The following is a 15,624-nucleotide window of genomic DNA, read 5'->3' on the forward strand; positions in this document are numbered from 1 at the left end:
ACTATTAAGGGGAGTTGGTCATTATCGCATGTAAAATAACGGTAAAAATAGCCTCTCTTCAAGCAGTCATAAATATAATACTATTTATCACAGCTCTTTCATTTTTTTAGTCATATATGTATACACATTAAGCTTTGAAATGAAAAAGAATGGTTACTCTAGAGTAAATCTTTATCCTTAAATTAATTTTTTTAATTAAGCACAATTTTTTTTATAAATCCACTACATGTCTGTGATTAGGTACATTCTATTCACTTATTATAGCACATATTGAATTGAAAATTTGACCACTTACTGCTAATAGATACTAAAACATGCCCTACTAAAATTATTCATTTATCTATAATATTATGGGCATAGGGCTTATAGCAATCATCACCGTCAATAAATTAAAAAGGAATTGAAGATTAGTATAAGCCGTATGCCCATAATATTACAGATATTTTAATAATTTTAGTAGGGCATGTTTTAGTATCTATTAGCAGTAAGTGTCCAAAATTTCAATTCAATGTGAGCTATGATAAGTGAATAAAGTGTACCTAATCACAGGTATGTAGTGAATTTATATAAAAAATATGATTAAATTCAAAAAATAATTTAAGGTTAAGATTTACACTAGATTAACCATTCTTCTTTCATTTTAAAGCTTAATGTGTATACATATATCACTAAAAAAATGAAAGAGCTGTGATAAATAGTATTACAATTCTGACCGCTTGAAGATAGGCTATTTTTACCATTACTTTGCATGCGATAACGTTCAATTCCCCTTAACAAATTAATACTTACCTAACTGAACAGTAACATGTCAAAAGTTAACCTCATGTACCAATAGGTTATATTATAGATATTGAATGTTATGTTTTTTATTTAACGACGCTCGCAACTGCAGAGGTTATATCAGCGTCGCCGGATGTGCCGGAATTTTGTCCCGCAGGAGTTCTTTTACATGCCAGTAAATCTATTGACATGAGCCTGTCGCATTTAAGCACACTTAAATGCCATCGACCTGGCCCGGAATCGAACCCGCAACCTTGGGCATAGAAGGCCAGCGCTATACCAACTCGCCAACCAGGTCGACTAGATATTGAACTAGTTGATCATTTTTAAATGTAGTTTGGTATGGAGAAATTGATCCTTTTTGTTGTATATAATATAATGGATACATTATTTTAAGTCGTGAATTAACATTATAATATTTAGTCGTAGAATAAAAATTAATGAAACATACGTATTCGGAAAAACATTGGAAAATAATTACAAAACAAAACAGTTGTTCAGACAGGATTTTACACAAGATTAAGTACTGGTAACCAATGTTGTTATTTAAATCGTGTAATAACTACATCATTTATAATAAGATGGAGAAACTACCGCCCGATTGCTGTTATTGTATCATGCGCACGCGCAAACCTACGACGTAGAGGAGAAAATATCAGTCACAGAGTACTGAATACGGAGCAGATTTCGATAGCGATATTTTGTCACATATTTCGCGTCATCAGTTACAGGTTTATCTATGACAAAAATATACCTGTGACAAAATATCGGTTTGTAAAATATCGGCCATCTCTATCTGTATATATCCTGTAGTGAATTGGCTTCCTTTCACTGTAAACATGCTCCAATGTCACAGGCATACTTATTATTCGATATACCAATTGTACATAATTTTGATGACAGTAAATATACGTATACACATCTACAGCCATTTCACGGTGCAAATACCCAAAGATCTCTCACCATGGTATTATAAACAGTGTAGGAACGATGACCGAGGGTATCGAACCCCTATGTTTTTGGTGAGAATGACCGATATACAGCTGAGCCAAGCTGTTTCGTGCGGTGGATTGCTTTCGTGGCGTATTTATACCAAGGCCAAACCGTGTGTAACTGCTGCTTTTTCCTTGGAATGCAATATCTTATCTGACAGATACAGCACAAAGCATGGCCGATGATACCACAGCTGTACAACAAAGAGCCAGTGTAGTGAAAGTGATTCACACGGTGGGTTTAACTGCTCTGAGTGGACTATTGCAAGTGGAACTAACGTATTTCTGTGGTGAGTCGGAGGAAAAAAATGTGTTGCGTCATCTAATAGGAAGTAGATTCACATTTTGAAGTTTATGTCGTGTTATTCTATAGAATTTCTATCTCAGATTTTGTGTAGGTGACATTTCGTAGTATTTATTTATTTATTTATTTATTTCAAATATACAGAATAAGGAAATATAATTACAAAACAAACAAAGAGAAATACAAATAAAATAATACAAGCAATATAAAAAGAAGATACAGTAGTATTAACAGAATTTGAGACCGAATGAGCAGCGCTCGTGCTCGGTCGCAGTTCAGATATAATATTAAAATAAATAATAATAATAATATAAATATATAAGTAAAATAAAATAGGAACTAAAATATAATTACAGCGGCAATGGAATTATATAATATAATATTAACACTATAGAAGAATAATATCGCACGTGAAAAGTAGGACTATATATATTTCAAAATTATAGAAATACAAATATAATATAGGTTGATTAATTCATACACATAGGCTATAAATTTATGTAATCAAATTGAAGATATTAACACGTTTCTAATTTTCTTGTTATATGTTAGTGGGTTACATGTTAGAAGTTCTGGGTGTAATTTAGTTAAAGCATTGTACAACCGAGGGCCAAAATTTATGCTGTGCTTTAGACCAGCAGATGTGAGACATTTAGGTTCTACTAATGTTGAATTAATATTTCGTCTTGTGTCATAATTGTGTGTCTGTAATACAAACTTATTACGATTTTTATGATAAAATTTTAACAGCGTATATTTATAAATTTGTTCAATATTAAATACATTAAATTCAGAATAAATTAATTTATTTGGATAATCGAAACGTTTCTTCAAACAAATTTTAATTATTCGTTTTTGTAGTAAATTTAACGGACTAAGATTAATTTTTTTTTTTTTTTTTTTTTTTGCAGTACCTTTTGGTTGATTCCTCCTGGAATTTTAGAACCAATGAATTTAAAATTGCCTCTTCTTTTTAACGTGAGATGTTTTAAGAGGAACCCTATACGGGTAAAAGTTGTACATCTTCATGTATTACGATGACATCACAGTCTAGTATATACAGTCGCGAAGCTCAGTACGTAATAAATATGCAAACATTAGATAGTTGCTCACCACTAGGATCACTAATATCGCCTCATTACAAGCAATTCAAAATAGTACCGTCACAGGCTATTGTTTCTAGCACCCTCAAAACTCAAGCTTCGTGACTGTATATAGTAGACTGTGATGACATCACTCGTAGTATCATGTAAAGAGAATTTCGACATTTTTTTTTTTCCAAATTAAAGACTTCGAAATATTGAGGGGCCCAGTTTAAAAGGGAAATAACTCAAAATTTAAAGTTTTGAAAAACTGAATTTTAAAGCTTCATGTTGCTCTGAGAAATCCAATTAACAGACTGATTTGAAACTTATAAGTAAAATGTAAAACATTTTACAATTCATTTTTTTTCGATAAGTCAATTACAAGGTTATGAAATATATTTGTTTACAATTTTCATTCATATGACTTATTCTTATTGCAACATATTACTAAAAAAAAGTATAAACATTTTCGCCTTTACGGCATCATTATATACATAATCGTTTAACACCAAACATAAAATATAGAATGTATTCACTTTTGTAATGAAGTATTAATTTATATATTGTGTAACAGTAAGAAGTAAAGTCATGAGTTATATGTAGCAATGGTTTAATATAGTTATAGGGAGTATGTTGATTTCAATTAATTTGCATTTGAATTACTAATTTGCCAAAATTGTACTTGTGTAAGTTTTTAACACATTTCGCGTGTATCGTTAATACCAAAATACTTAGGCCTATTAATATACACTTGCTCCTTTTTCATTGGTTGGTTCCACTCAGTAGTTATGAAAATACTGGGCATAAAGTTTAGACTTTCTCTGGAGCCTTTTTATTAGTATTTCTGGTTTTTCACGATAATTCAAATGTTTGTGGACGTCCATTTCTTTGCCTGTTCTCACACATTTTATGACACAATATCTGTTGATATGCATTGTAGAGCGTATTCTCTGCACTGTTTTGCTGATTCCACCACGTGATTTTCGTTTGTTATGCGGACAATAGCATTTTACTATTTCTCCCGTCTCAACTTGACTAATAGTAGTTTCTCTATTTCTTTGTAGCCCATTTAAAAACGTAGTCAAACTACATGCAATACACAAAACGTTGCGAAAATACTTGAAAAATATTAATATCTCAATGTCATGAGACTAAATGAGACAGTTTTATCTTTACGGATGGGTCACACACTAGGTCACTGATATGCGATTCAGATGCGGCAGATAATTTGCCCACATATAGAATGGAAGTGATGCTGTCAGAATACTTTTTGCTTGTTTTTTTAAGGGTGTGGATGTGCTTTTTCTTTTTTCATATTATAATGAGCTACACAAAATCATACAAGCTCATTGCTATGTCAATTCCGTTTACTATGTAGTAAGGCGATCGGAATTTTCGCTTGAAAATAAATGTTTTAGGATCGGGTGTCAAACGAATAAAATGCTACGAAAATTTCAACATCTGACGTCAGATCATTCGGACGAAACACAGCAAATTACATTGTAAGTACAGATAGTTCCGAGCGAGTTGGCTCATGCGTATTCAATTCAATTCAATTCAATTCAATTTATTTGGCCATTAGACATACAGTTTTAGGCTTCGTCAGAATACATTGAAAAAACATATAATAGTACATTATGCAACGAGCCTGTAATGATAGTAATTAAGAAGCGAGTATGGATATTTATGAAACGAGCGCAAGCGAGTTTCATAATTTTCATACGAGCTTCTTAATTACCATTATAGGCGGGTTTCATACGACCTTTTATGCTCGACCATATTTCTAACTTGATATTATTAATTTTCTTTGTATCTGACCTTGGCCAATGTCCCGTATGTTGTGAGATGTGCGCAGACGCGAAAGTATTGATTTTTTCCGAGGAACTGATGTTCACATTGACCTTGCTAGGCCATAAGAACCTACAGAGATAACATTAAAATTAAATTAGACATTGAAAAACGAGATGACAAATTGAATTTATTTGAATATTATTTACAATTAACGCTAATTATTATAGTAACAGAACATAACCTTCTGCGACAGTATTGGATTTCCAGCCTCCGTGACTTTTCGCTAATTCTCTTTCGATTTCATATCCGAGAATAATCGATTCTTGCGGTTTTATAACGGTAGAAAGCTGACCTGTCATTGGCTGAACAGTTGTAACCTGAGTCGTCATTGGCTGAAAGACCTGACCTTTAATGAGTAGGTGTACTTTAATGACATGCATTAAAGGTCTACTACCAGGTGTATAATTACTACATTTCGGCATGGTCGAGCATAAATAAATTTTAAAAGACACCATTATAATATAATAGATCACAGACACATTACATACAACAATTTTACACAAAGATATATTATTATTTAAATACAATTTCTACATTTTACCTATTTACGTAATTTGTTTTATCTTGCACTAGCTTTCAGTTATTGTGCAAGACTCAATCATTCTAGAATATTGGTACCATCAGTATTGGTTTACCTTCCTAAGATGTACTTCCCTCTTCAATCTGCAATGTGCAGCTAGCGTATCTAAATCATCTCTGATTCTAGTTTCTTCCATACCTCTTTCCTTACAAAATATTTATACAGTTCATACAAGCTCTCTCTCGTAGGTAAGCCTTCATTCCTTAATTTTATTTCATAGTATTCTTTTGACGTACCTTCAAAACTATTAAATTTAGAAATAAAAAAGATAGCCAAATAATTTCTAACCAAGTCAAATATGCTATTATCTGTGAGTCTAGAAAAAGCGTACCTTCCGAAATTGAATTTATTAGTCAGCTCAGTAACTGTACTTTCCCTTAATACTTCCTTCCTTCCTTTTTTTTTAATTTTGCAATCTTCTCCGGTATTTTATTTTCCGTGTATTTGTTTATTATTAAGGGATGTTGACTTTCCTCGTATTTCTCCATACATCGACACTTGCTACTTTCTTCCATGCACAATTTAAAAAAACACTAATAACATAAACAGTAAAATTTAAGTAATACAATGAAAACATGAAATAATTTGAAAATTTTAAATTGAAGAAAACTAACTAAATTGCAATTAAACTTATTTATTAAAATACAATTTTATACAAATTTGTGTTTAAAAAACTCAGCAACAGAATAAAAATGATTATTTAATAACCAATTGTAAAATCTAGTTTTGAAGCTATTGATTGGTAATTTATAATATTGACTAGGGAGCTTATTATATAATTTCATCCCCATAATTAAAAAGTTTGTGTTGCTCTTGTGTAATCTACAATATGGAATATTAATTTGTTCACTATTTCTAATTTCATGATCATGTATATTGGCTGTCAAGGATACTGAATGAATAATGGATGAGCAGAATGTGTATATCATTAATACTGAGAGGCGTGATAATATTCTGTTTTACATTACTCCTACAGTAAAAAAACAAACTGTTCATCCATAGGCGTAGTAGGTATAAAATTGTAGCTGTTTGTTTTGAAAAATTGCTGTCTTAATTTTATGTCTGTATTGTGAGACTAGCAAAGGAAAAACCGTCTGTATTAGGAAACACCTGAAAACTAAAATGCAGTATAAATATATATTTAAGAAATGAAACAGGATGCATTGCTGTAGATAAATATAATCGTATTTTTTTTATGAAAATAGGCTATAATGTGTTAATCCGAAGCCGTTAATCATAAGTGAAGGCGATTCATTCAAAAACTGGCTTTGCGCATTTTCACACATTTTTCAGGAAAACAGAATACAGGATATTCAAATATAGCTACCGTACGTTACAAAACGGATATTATATGTACAACATTGTTAACACTACAGTGTTATAATCTTTAGTTTTAAGTTAATAGATTTAATGTTACTAGGGGTTTGAAAAATTGCAAGAAACAGCTGCTGAACAGGAATAATCGGTTATGAATGAATAGCATACTAGTAGTTCAGCCTATAGCTATGCAGGATGTCTCAAGAGGAATGTAAAATACTTCAGGATAATGTAGTTTGTAGAACCTGCAAAGATTTTACCTGATATATCTATGTCCGAAGTCCTACGACTGGGGAGAAATACTGGAACATCTTGCGGTTCCGTATACTACACTTGACGTTTTACGCCAGATTTTTTTTGCACATGGCAGCGTCTGATCACCGCAACGTCAGCGCAACATAAACTGAATACAGGTTCACTTGATATTTAATTCGTGTATTCACATATTGAAAATGCAGACATGCTTTTTTTTTTATGGATTTTGTGAAAGCATTGTCGAGGAATACAGACGACGTTTTCCCAATCGAAGAGTTCCATTTAACCTAGCTGTGTGTTTACCGGATTTGTCTGAAACTGGCAAGTTACCAAGTGTTTCATTGAGGTCGGAAAGAGAACCGGCACCGGTATCTGATATAAATTTAAAATTCATGGAATTCATAAGAAGAGCAACCTTAGTAATTTGTCTTGTGTAATTATTTCATTTTCTTACTGAGTTTGTATTTAATTATGACATAACTTATTGTAACAAGCAATGCAGATAGCGTAATGTGTAACGGACATGGTCGGTCCTGATATGCACGTCTGTAGACAGCAGTGTATGTGTACAAGTTGCAGTGTCCAGTCGATCAGTCCTAGTGAAATGGGGGTGTACGCGAGAGCGGAATATGCAGACCTGATTTTCGAATACGGATGAGCCAATGGGAACAGCAGACAAGCACAAGTACCCACGTAGGAGACATCCGGCCCACGCCATCTTTCCACGACTGTTCCAAAGGTTAAGGGAAGGAGGGCACGTGGTGCGAAATCACAATTCCATTTCCACACAACTATTTTTGCTTATAACTTTCGACTCAGTCATTTCCGGACCAGGGTTCCTTATCTCAAATTAATACATGTGCCCTTCCCCGTCGTCCCTGAAAGTTTGTAACACCAGCCCGGAAACTCACTGTATAAGCATTTCTGGATTCGCCCATACGTGCTACATGTCCTGCCCATCTCAAACGTCTGGATTTGGAGAGACTCTGCTTAAAATAATATGAGAAAAGAGATTTCCTGTAGGTCCTTCCCATTAAATCGATATAGGTTAACCAAAAGTATATTATCATGAAGTATTTTACATTCCTCCTGAGCCGACAACTCTCAAATCCATCACTAAGACTCATAGTTAAGGAAGTATTGATAGAAGTAGGGCTATTGCCTATTGGACAACCCTGTTATTTACAATCATTTGTCGTGTGCCAGTTGCCTTCAGTACGTAGCAATCAGCTACTTTTTATCATTATGATCAAAGTGATTGAGAAAATAAATGATATCATGATTATCACATGTGCCAGGTGACTGCGTCACTGTATAATTCCTCCATTTCACGCCTATTGAGCACCAAGAGGCCATCTAAGGTGTGCAGATTTACTACGCTTCAGCATTACAACCTTCACCTTGTGAGTCTGTTAAATTTGCTTTCCCACAATTACCAATATGCACTATATCTTCATTTTTAAATATATTCTTCTTCTTTGTCTTATTATTTCACCTCCTCCTTCATACGGACTTGCAATCGAATACGGTGTATTGGAAGCAGTGGCGTAGCGTCAATGTAAGCTAAAAAGCTAAGCTTACCCAGTTAATAATAACTTTATAATAAACCTGTAGTTTATGAAAAAAATTATTTATTAACTTTAATGGAATTTATATTTATGCGTTAAATATTGTGATGCGGCAGTTCAAGATGATTCGTGATGCTGCAGTAAACAAGAAACCTGCACACACCAGCTTCCAATCCCCTCATTCTTCTGTGTAACCTACCCCGCAGATTTTCCATCCCTTTCTAACTAAACTACCCTGGTCGCAAGGCTCGCAAGAAGCTAGCTTTTACATTGAAAATAATGTAGTTTCCGAGTTATCCCTTTTCGTGAGTTGTGTTCAGTTGAAGTGTTAGTGTGCATTGTGGCTGATATAATAAATAATGAGCGAAATAACAGTTCCTGACACCAATTTACTTTAATTTTTAGGACAATTCTATTATCAAGACTGACTTACGAACAAAAGTACGATTTAAACAACAAATGACCGTGTCTATTTGTTAGAGATATGTGTAAAACGTGAAATCATATTTTACTACGTACCATTTGAGGTCATGACCAAAGCTCGGAACTTGGGGACTTGTGTGCCGTGCGCTTGAGTAAGGTTACAGGTACAGCGTACACAAAGCTCAAGCTGCAAGTGCTCAGGGACAGTCGTATGTACTAAGAAAGTGGTCACATCGAATGGCAAGAAGACGAACGAAGAAATTGTGTCATGTCGAAGCCAATGACATTAAGAGAATTACAGGTAAATAGTCTGTCTGAGGAATGAGAAAATACGTGTTATTCGAATGGGTGTTATGGAAGTTTGAAAATACATTTCTTAAATTTTAGGTACAGAGTTTCGTGGAGGAATTCTGAGGAGATACATGATTTTCTTCTAATGCAGAGTTTATATTTTGTAAGTTGTGCCACACATAAACTAGAGCTGGAAACGGGCATTCATTGAAAGACATTGCAGTCCTTTAAATTGATGGAAAATTTGTCCATAGCCATGGATCAAGTCGTAGAGGGACCTTCCCTAGTAGTGATACACTAATTGAAAACTATTTGCGAGAAAAATTTAGGATATACTTATCTTTCTCAGATACGAGATCTGCTGAAAATCGAACAGGAAACAGTGACAGTGAAAATATTCAGTATTTTATTTAGGCCCAAGACTTTATAATAAAATTTCAAACCATTTTCCAAATTTGAAATTTTTTAAAATTGAAACTTTTAAAAAAGAAATTTGTAAAATTATCCATGATATATAATAGTAACAAATGTACTTTTTTACATTTTATTTCTATCGACTATATTCATGTTTTTATTGAATATCACTGGCTTCTGTCGGATTGTCAATTTATATTAAATGTGTATTTTTCTCTCGTTTTCCCTTTCTTCTTTATTCTTGCTCTTGTGTTGTATTTATTGGTTTGAATTAAGTTACTTACTGTATTTAGTAAACTGTCCTTGTAAATTTTACGTTATATTATTCACTAAGACCACACCGTACACGAGCCTAACTCTTACGGTAGTGGCTAGAAACATTTTTATTTTATAAATGCAATTTGTACTCACTAGGTAGCTAGTTAAAATAAATAAAATAAAAAAATTAAAGTTTGCTCCCGTCACTTCATGTGACGTGGAAATAAGTTCAAATCATGTTTAACTAACAGACGAAGAATTTATGGGTTCGAAAATCTTCGAATGCATGTAGTCATACACTGTAATAAAATATACAGAGCACAACTGTAAATTTGATGTATTTTGCATGTTTATTTATATATATGCTATAAAATTAGATGTTTCAACCTATCATAATATTATCATTATGTTGTTCCAGCCAGGAGCCACTTTTATCGCAGACCTGACAGTACCTCTGTGCTGGAAGCGGGAGTTTGTTGACATTGAAGTCCGGTCGCTTAGCCACGTTCAAAGACACAAGTCCCCAAGTTCCGAGCTTTGGTCATGACTTATTGGTGTTACGTACGAGGTTCCAACCAATCTTCGGACTGCTGACTTGACATTGACTACTATTTATTTTAAGACTATATTTTTTGTAATACGTTTTCTCATATGTACATGAAAAACAACTTGAGTTAGCTTCCCCTGCTCAAAATTTCATGCTACGCCACTAATTGGAAGATGTCTTTGAACTATCAATAGAATTTTCACAGTGCGGCCTCGCAGACATTGTGGTCAGCATGATGCAAAGCCACCTTGGAGACGTCACAGGACATGTACAAGGCAAGGGACACTTAACTTACACACAGTTCCATGGACAGAAAATAAATAACTTTACCCATGTTGGAAATAGAACCACGAACTTCTTGGATGGTTTCTACAGAACCAAGGCTGTGGACTTAGATTGTGTGTCTCTTAATTAAGGAAAAAAGATGCGTGATTAAATCATAAAATTTCAGTAATAATAATAATAATAATAATAATAATAATAATAATAATAACAATAATAATAATAATAATAATCGTCATCATCATCATCGGTCACAATATAACACGCTAGAAATACCACTGCACACATCATCTCTTTATTCCTCATCTTTCACTGTTGCTACTTCTCGTCACTGGGATTCTCTGCCGCCTGAAGTCAAGGGCTGCCGAACTTTAATTTCCTTTAAATATAGATTATGAGTTGCCAGACCTAACGTGTTGCAAATATTTAATGGAATGTGTTCCAGTGTACTTATTTTAATTTTTTTTGTTTCTTATTTTTATTATCTAAATCGTGTTTATTTATCACTTAACGCTAATATGTATCCCACTGTGTTGTTTTTTTATTAATCTATTTTTTGTGTACATTTAATTCAATTATCGGTTTCTGGTTTAATTATGTAAATCCTACTTAACTGCAATCTAATACTAATATGTATACTAATGTGTTTATTTTTATTTTTACTGTGTACATTTTTTTATTGAATTGTCGGCTTCTGTTTTTATGTGATTCGTATTTGATTCTAACAACATTAATATGCATTTCACTATGTTTGTTTTTATTTTATGAGGTAAATTTTATGTAACTACCTCTTTTGATCTCATTATGTATATAAATTATATCAGTATGTAATTACTTAATTCCGATCCCGTTTTATGTTCAATTGTGTAAGCAAGTTTTAATCCTGGTTGAGTGTAAGAGAAGGCCTTACGGCCTTAACTCTGCCAGGTTAAATAAAGCCATTGTTATTATTATTATTATTATTATTATTATTATTATTATTATTATTATTATGATCTCTGGCGCGAAAGCCAATGAAGGGCCAAAGACGACAAACTGCAAATAAAACTGATAAGTAACTTGAATTTAAGTCATTTGATTTCAGTTGACCTAAATTGAAGTAGCGGTTAAGAAGTCATGTTCAAATTAATTTTATTTTCAAGTAGGATAAAATTACGTCGATGGAAGTTCTGCAAATAGGAATTTTTGTAGTAGCTATTCCCCGTGAACTGATAAAGATACTGAAGAAATGGAAGAAGTACGGGTTAGGTATTGAATTAGTAAGACATATACATGACCTTTGACCATCACAAACAGAATAAGTGAAATCTTAAAAAAAAATATTGTTAATATAAATGTAATAAAATAAGCAGGTATATTTTACCGTATTTGAAAATAATTTTCTTGAAGCTGTTATGGTTCCAAAAAAAGTCTATTAGCCACATTGAACCATGCCAGTTTCAGCCGATAAATGTTATCCCTTCAAGCAACACTTCTTAATCGCTCCTATCTTCCTCACTTCTAAAGTTTAATGGCTTTAAATTGTCTTTCGTACCTCATTTGTCCACGTTAAAATCTCTGCTGTTCAATTCCTCAGTGAACTCTTCCTTTACATTTCTGTTACAATACTTTGCAGTCTTTATATTCCACAGGTCTTCTTTAGCTTTTATACAACTCCAGAAACTCAAATACTTGGTAATTATTCCAATTGCTCATTGTTTCATATCTATATATATAATTTGAACTGGTAATGGAAATTACGGGAAAACGGCTGAACGGATTTTAATAAATGACCCCTCATTTTGAAGCTTGGAACCCAAAGTTTTTCGGAAAAGTAGTAGTTTTCAGTGAAATGTCAATTTTCCTACATCATTTTCCTTTTTTCCAAAATCCATCTTTCGTCAATTTTGAGAACTAATTAATTGTATTCACGGCCGACTTGATTGAATTTCAGAACAAAACACTCACTACAATAAGCAATAGGCTATTACACGAAGGCAATGACCTGCAGGATTGCCGACATATTTAGAGCTCAATTCAATTTGTTATTAAAAACTGATTCTGCAGTGTATAATTTTCTCAGTACAGCTGTGTATTGGATATTCAAATCTACGAAACTTGAGGTGGTTTGATGACATTATTACCATTAGAAATTAAATATTATTGTAGTTAATATCATGATGCATCTATTTTTCATTAATTGTACATAATATTGATGCTATATTGATGACATGAAAGTGAAACGTTTTGTGGTTATGTAAGTAAATGTAGAGAATATCTTAATTTAGATCTTCATTTCTATAATTTACTGAGTGGCTGCTATATATAACTACAAAACTTAAGATAATAATATTGTTATTAAAAATCAAATATTTTTATACTTATTAACCCAGTGGGGTTGGGTCTTTTTCATATACTTAATGACGGTGTACTGTAGATATTGATATGTGTCATTGTCTTCAGTATTGGCTCGAGAGAGCGCAAAAATTACAGTTCCTAAGGAAAGATCAAAAGGTATTACTTACTGATAAAATAAGAGACCTAGAAATTTTTGTAATCTCCAGATCATTTCAGTAAGATCTCTTAGTAGGATAAAATGATTTTACCGTCTACATTTCAAGTTCTACATGCAGCAGCTATACGAAAATGCTATTGTTCGAAAGTTTAGCAAACCTGACTTTTTTTTTTTAACTTTTGCCTACAATTCACAATGACCTGAAATAGCTACTGCTATCGTTCCGACATTGATATTTGCGTTTTCGCGTTGAAACTCAAAAACTGAAGTTGGATAGGTTCAAGAAAAAGTATTTGGCCTAAAAAATCCATTCAGAGGGAGTATGTTTCATTATTATGGAAGCAAATAACTATCAAAAAGACAAGTATTCTTCATTGAAAATAAATCTGAAAAATTTTTATTTGAACGTCTAACGAACTTAGTTTGCAGCAGCATTTGCTGCACATGCCACTAGTTATTTATACTTTCCAGTACAACATAGAAACAATCAGCTGTTAATTTGCCGCGCTTAAAATAGATGTCAATTTGAATTAGCTCGTTTTTCTCTTGAATTCAAGTTATCAAGTGTAGTTCATACTCTTCACGTTGTTTCAAGTGTCCTTTTAAAGGCTCATTCACAATGAAAATTAAACATAACGTAAGCGTTAACTTAAGAATATCCTAAACGTTGCGGAAAAATCAAGAAGTCATACCATCATTCACGATGGGAACATAAACATAACAGCAAACATACTTGGTAACCATGGATACATAACAACGACGCCATTTCCTCATATTCTGTCGTATACTTCAGCGCTCCACGATTGTGTTCTGTTTGCAAATCACGTAAGCATAAGCATGAAAGTTTGGAGTTTGCAAACTTCCATGTTAACGTCTTACGGTAATGTTTATGCCAGTGCTTATGTGAATCATTGTGAATGATCCCATTTGGTAGCCTGGGCGCAAACTTCTGTGTTTATGTTATGGTTATGTTTAATTTTCATTGTGAATGGGCCTTAAGTCGAGTAGAAAGTAGAAAGGGATTTAACTTCATTTGATACTTTGACTTGAACGCAACTTGAAACATAGTTCATACTTTTCAAGTTTGTCAAATCAAGGAACTTGAATTCAAGTTATTTGAAAAGAGTGAACAAGGCTTAAAATACAACAATGACATTATTTAGCAGTGACCTAGCCATCCCCGCCCTCACGTCCACATGCCTCAACAGAGGTGAACCATCATCCAACCAATAGAGGTACCGTGTGGTTAGCACGATGATACACCCAGCTGGTTTTCGTAACCGGATTCCATTACCAATCGTACCTCCCCAAATTCGTTAGATGCTGCTGGGTGAGCACCGGTTCCATACACTGACCGAAATTTCATGAGAAAATTTCTTCCCAATGGGAACTTGAACCAGCGAGTCAAAAGCAAGATACCTTAGAGGTGGCGAGAACGTGACTCGCGAGACATTGTGGCTCGCAGTGATAGCTGTGCTTCTAACCTCCGCCAACCCCCACCCTCTCACTCACTGGAGCCAAACTCCGTTCCATTTGTATTTGTCTCTGACCTGCGAGTGGCATATGTCTCTCTCGAAATCATGTACGAAAGTTCCAAGTAGGATGGGTGGACGCATTTTTTTGCTGCCAATGTGATGAGAATATTAAATGTATGATTTGTTCACAAGTATTACGAGGAAAACGGTTGTATAACATAAAACGGCATTATACTACATATTACTGATGAAACATTAAAAGGTTAAGTGTTATTGTTGTTGTAATCATCATCATCATCATCATCATCATCATCATCATCATCATCATCTCTGTACGTCGACCCTTTTTCAGCAGATGTACGAATAATGAGGTTAGCTCTTCAATTTGAACTCACTGATTTACTATGTGGTGACAAATGAAAGCTAGATGTAAGGACTTGACAAATGTTGAACTTTCAAATCTTTGCCAACAAATAAATATCCGAAGCTTCGTTCTTCCCCTTGCTCTGTTGAAGCCATGTTCGCTACAACTTACGTTTGTGAAAAATTATTTTCAACAATGAAAATAGTAAAAACCAAATTTAGATCACGACTGACAGACAAATACCTTCGTGATCAACTACTACTGGCAGTAAGTGACATAATTCCTGATTTTGAAACTTTGTCACAGAGACCTTCTGATGACAGTTAATTTTAGCTTGTGATATT

At 33.4% G+C, this 15,624-nt stretch overlaps 1 protein-coding gene across 5 annotated transcripts in view; it reads left to right on the forward strand.

Annotated features, from left to right (window-relative positions):
* Positions 1–15,624, forward strand: part of LOC138716204 (ATP-binding cassette sub-family G member 1) — a 372,962-nt gene that overhangs the window by 167,374 nt on the left and 189,964 nt on the right. The window contains exon 1 of one of the 5 annotated variants that reach the window (XM_069849062.1): positions 1,957–2,062. The exons of the other annotated variants lie outside the window; for them this stretch is intronic. The gene's annotated coding sequence lies outside the window, so the exon portion shown is untranslated. Of the gene's footprint in view, positions 1–1,956; positions 2,063–15,624 lie in introns of those variants that run through there. 5 annotated transcript variants of the gene reach the window in all.

Source organism: Periplaneta americana, chromosome 2, assembly GCF_040183065.1.
Source record: "Periplaneta americana isolate PAMFEO1 chromosome 2, P.americana_PAMFEO1_priV1, whole genome shotgun sequence".
Taxonomy (NCBI): Eukaryota; Metazoa; Arthropoda; class Insecta; order Blattodea; family Blattidae; genus Periplaneta; species Periplaneta americana.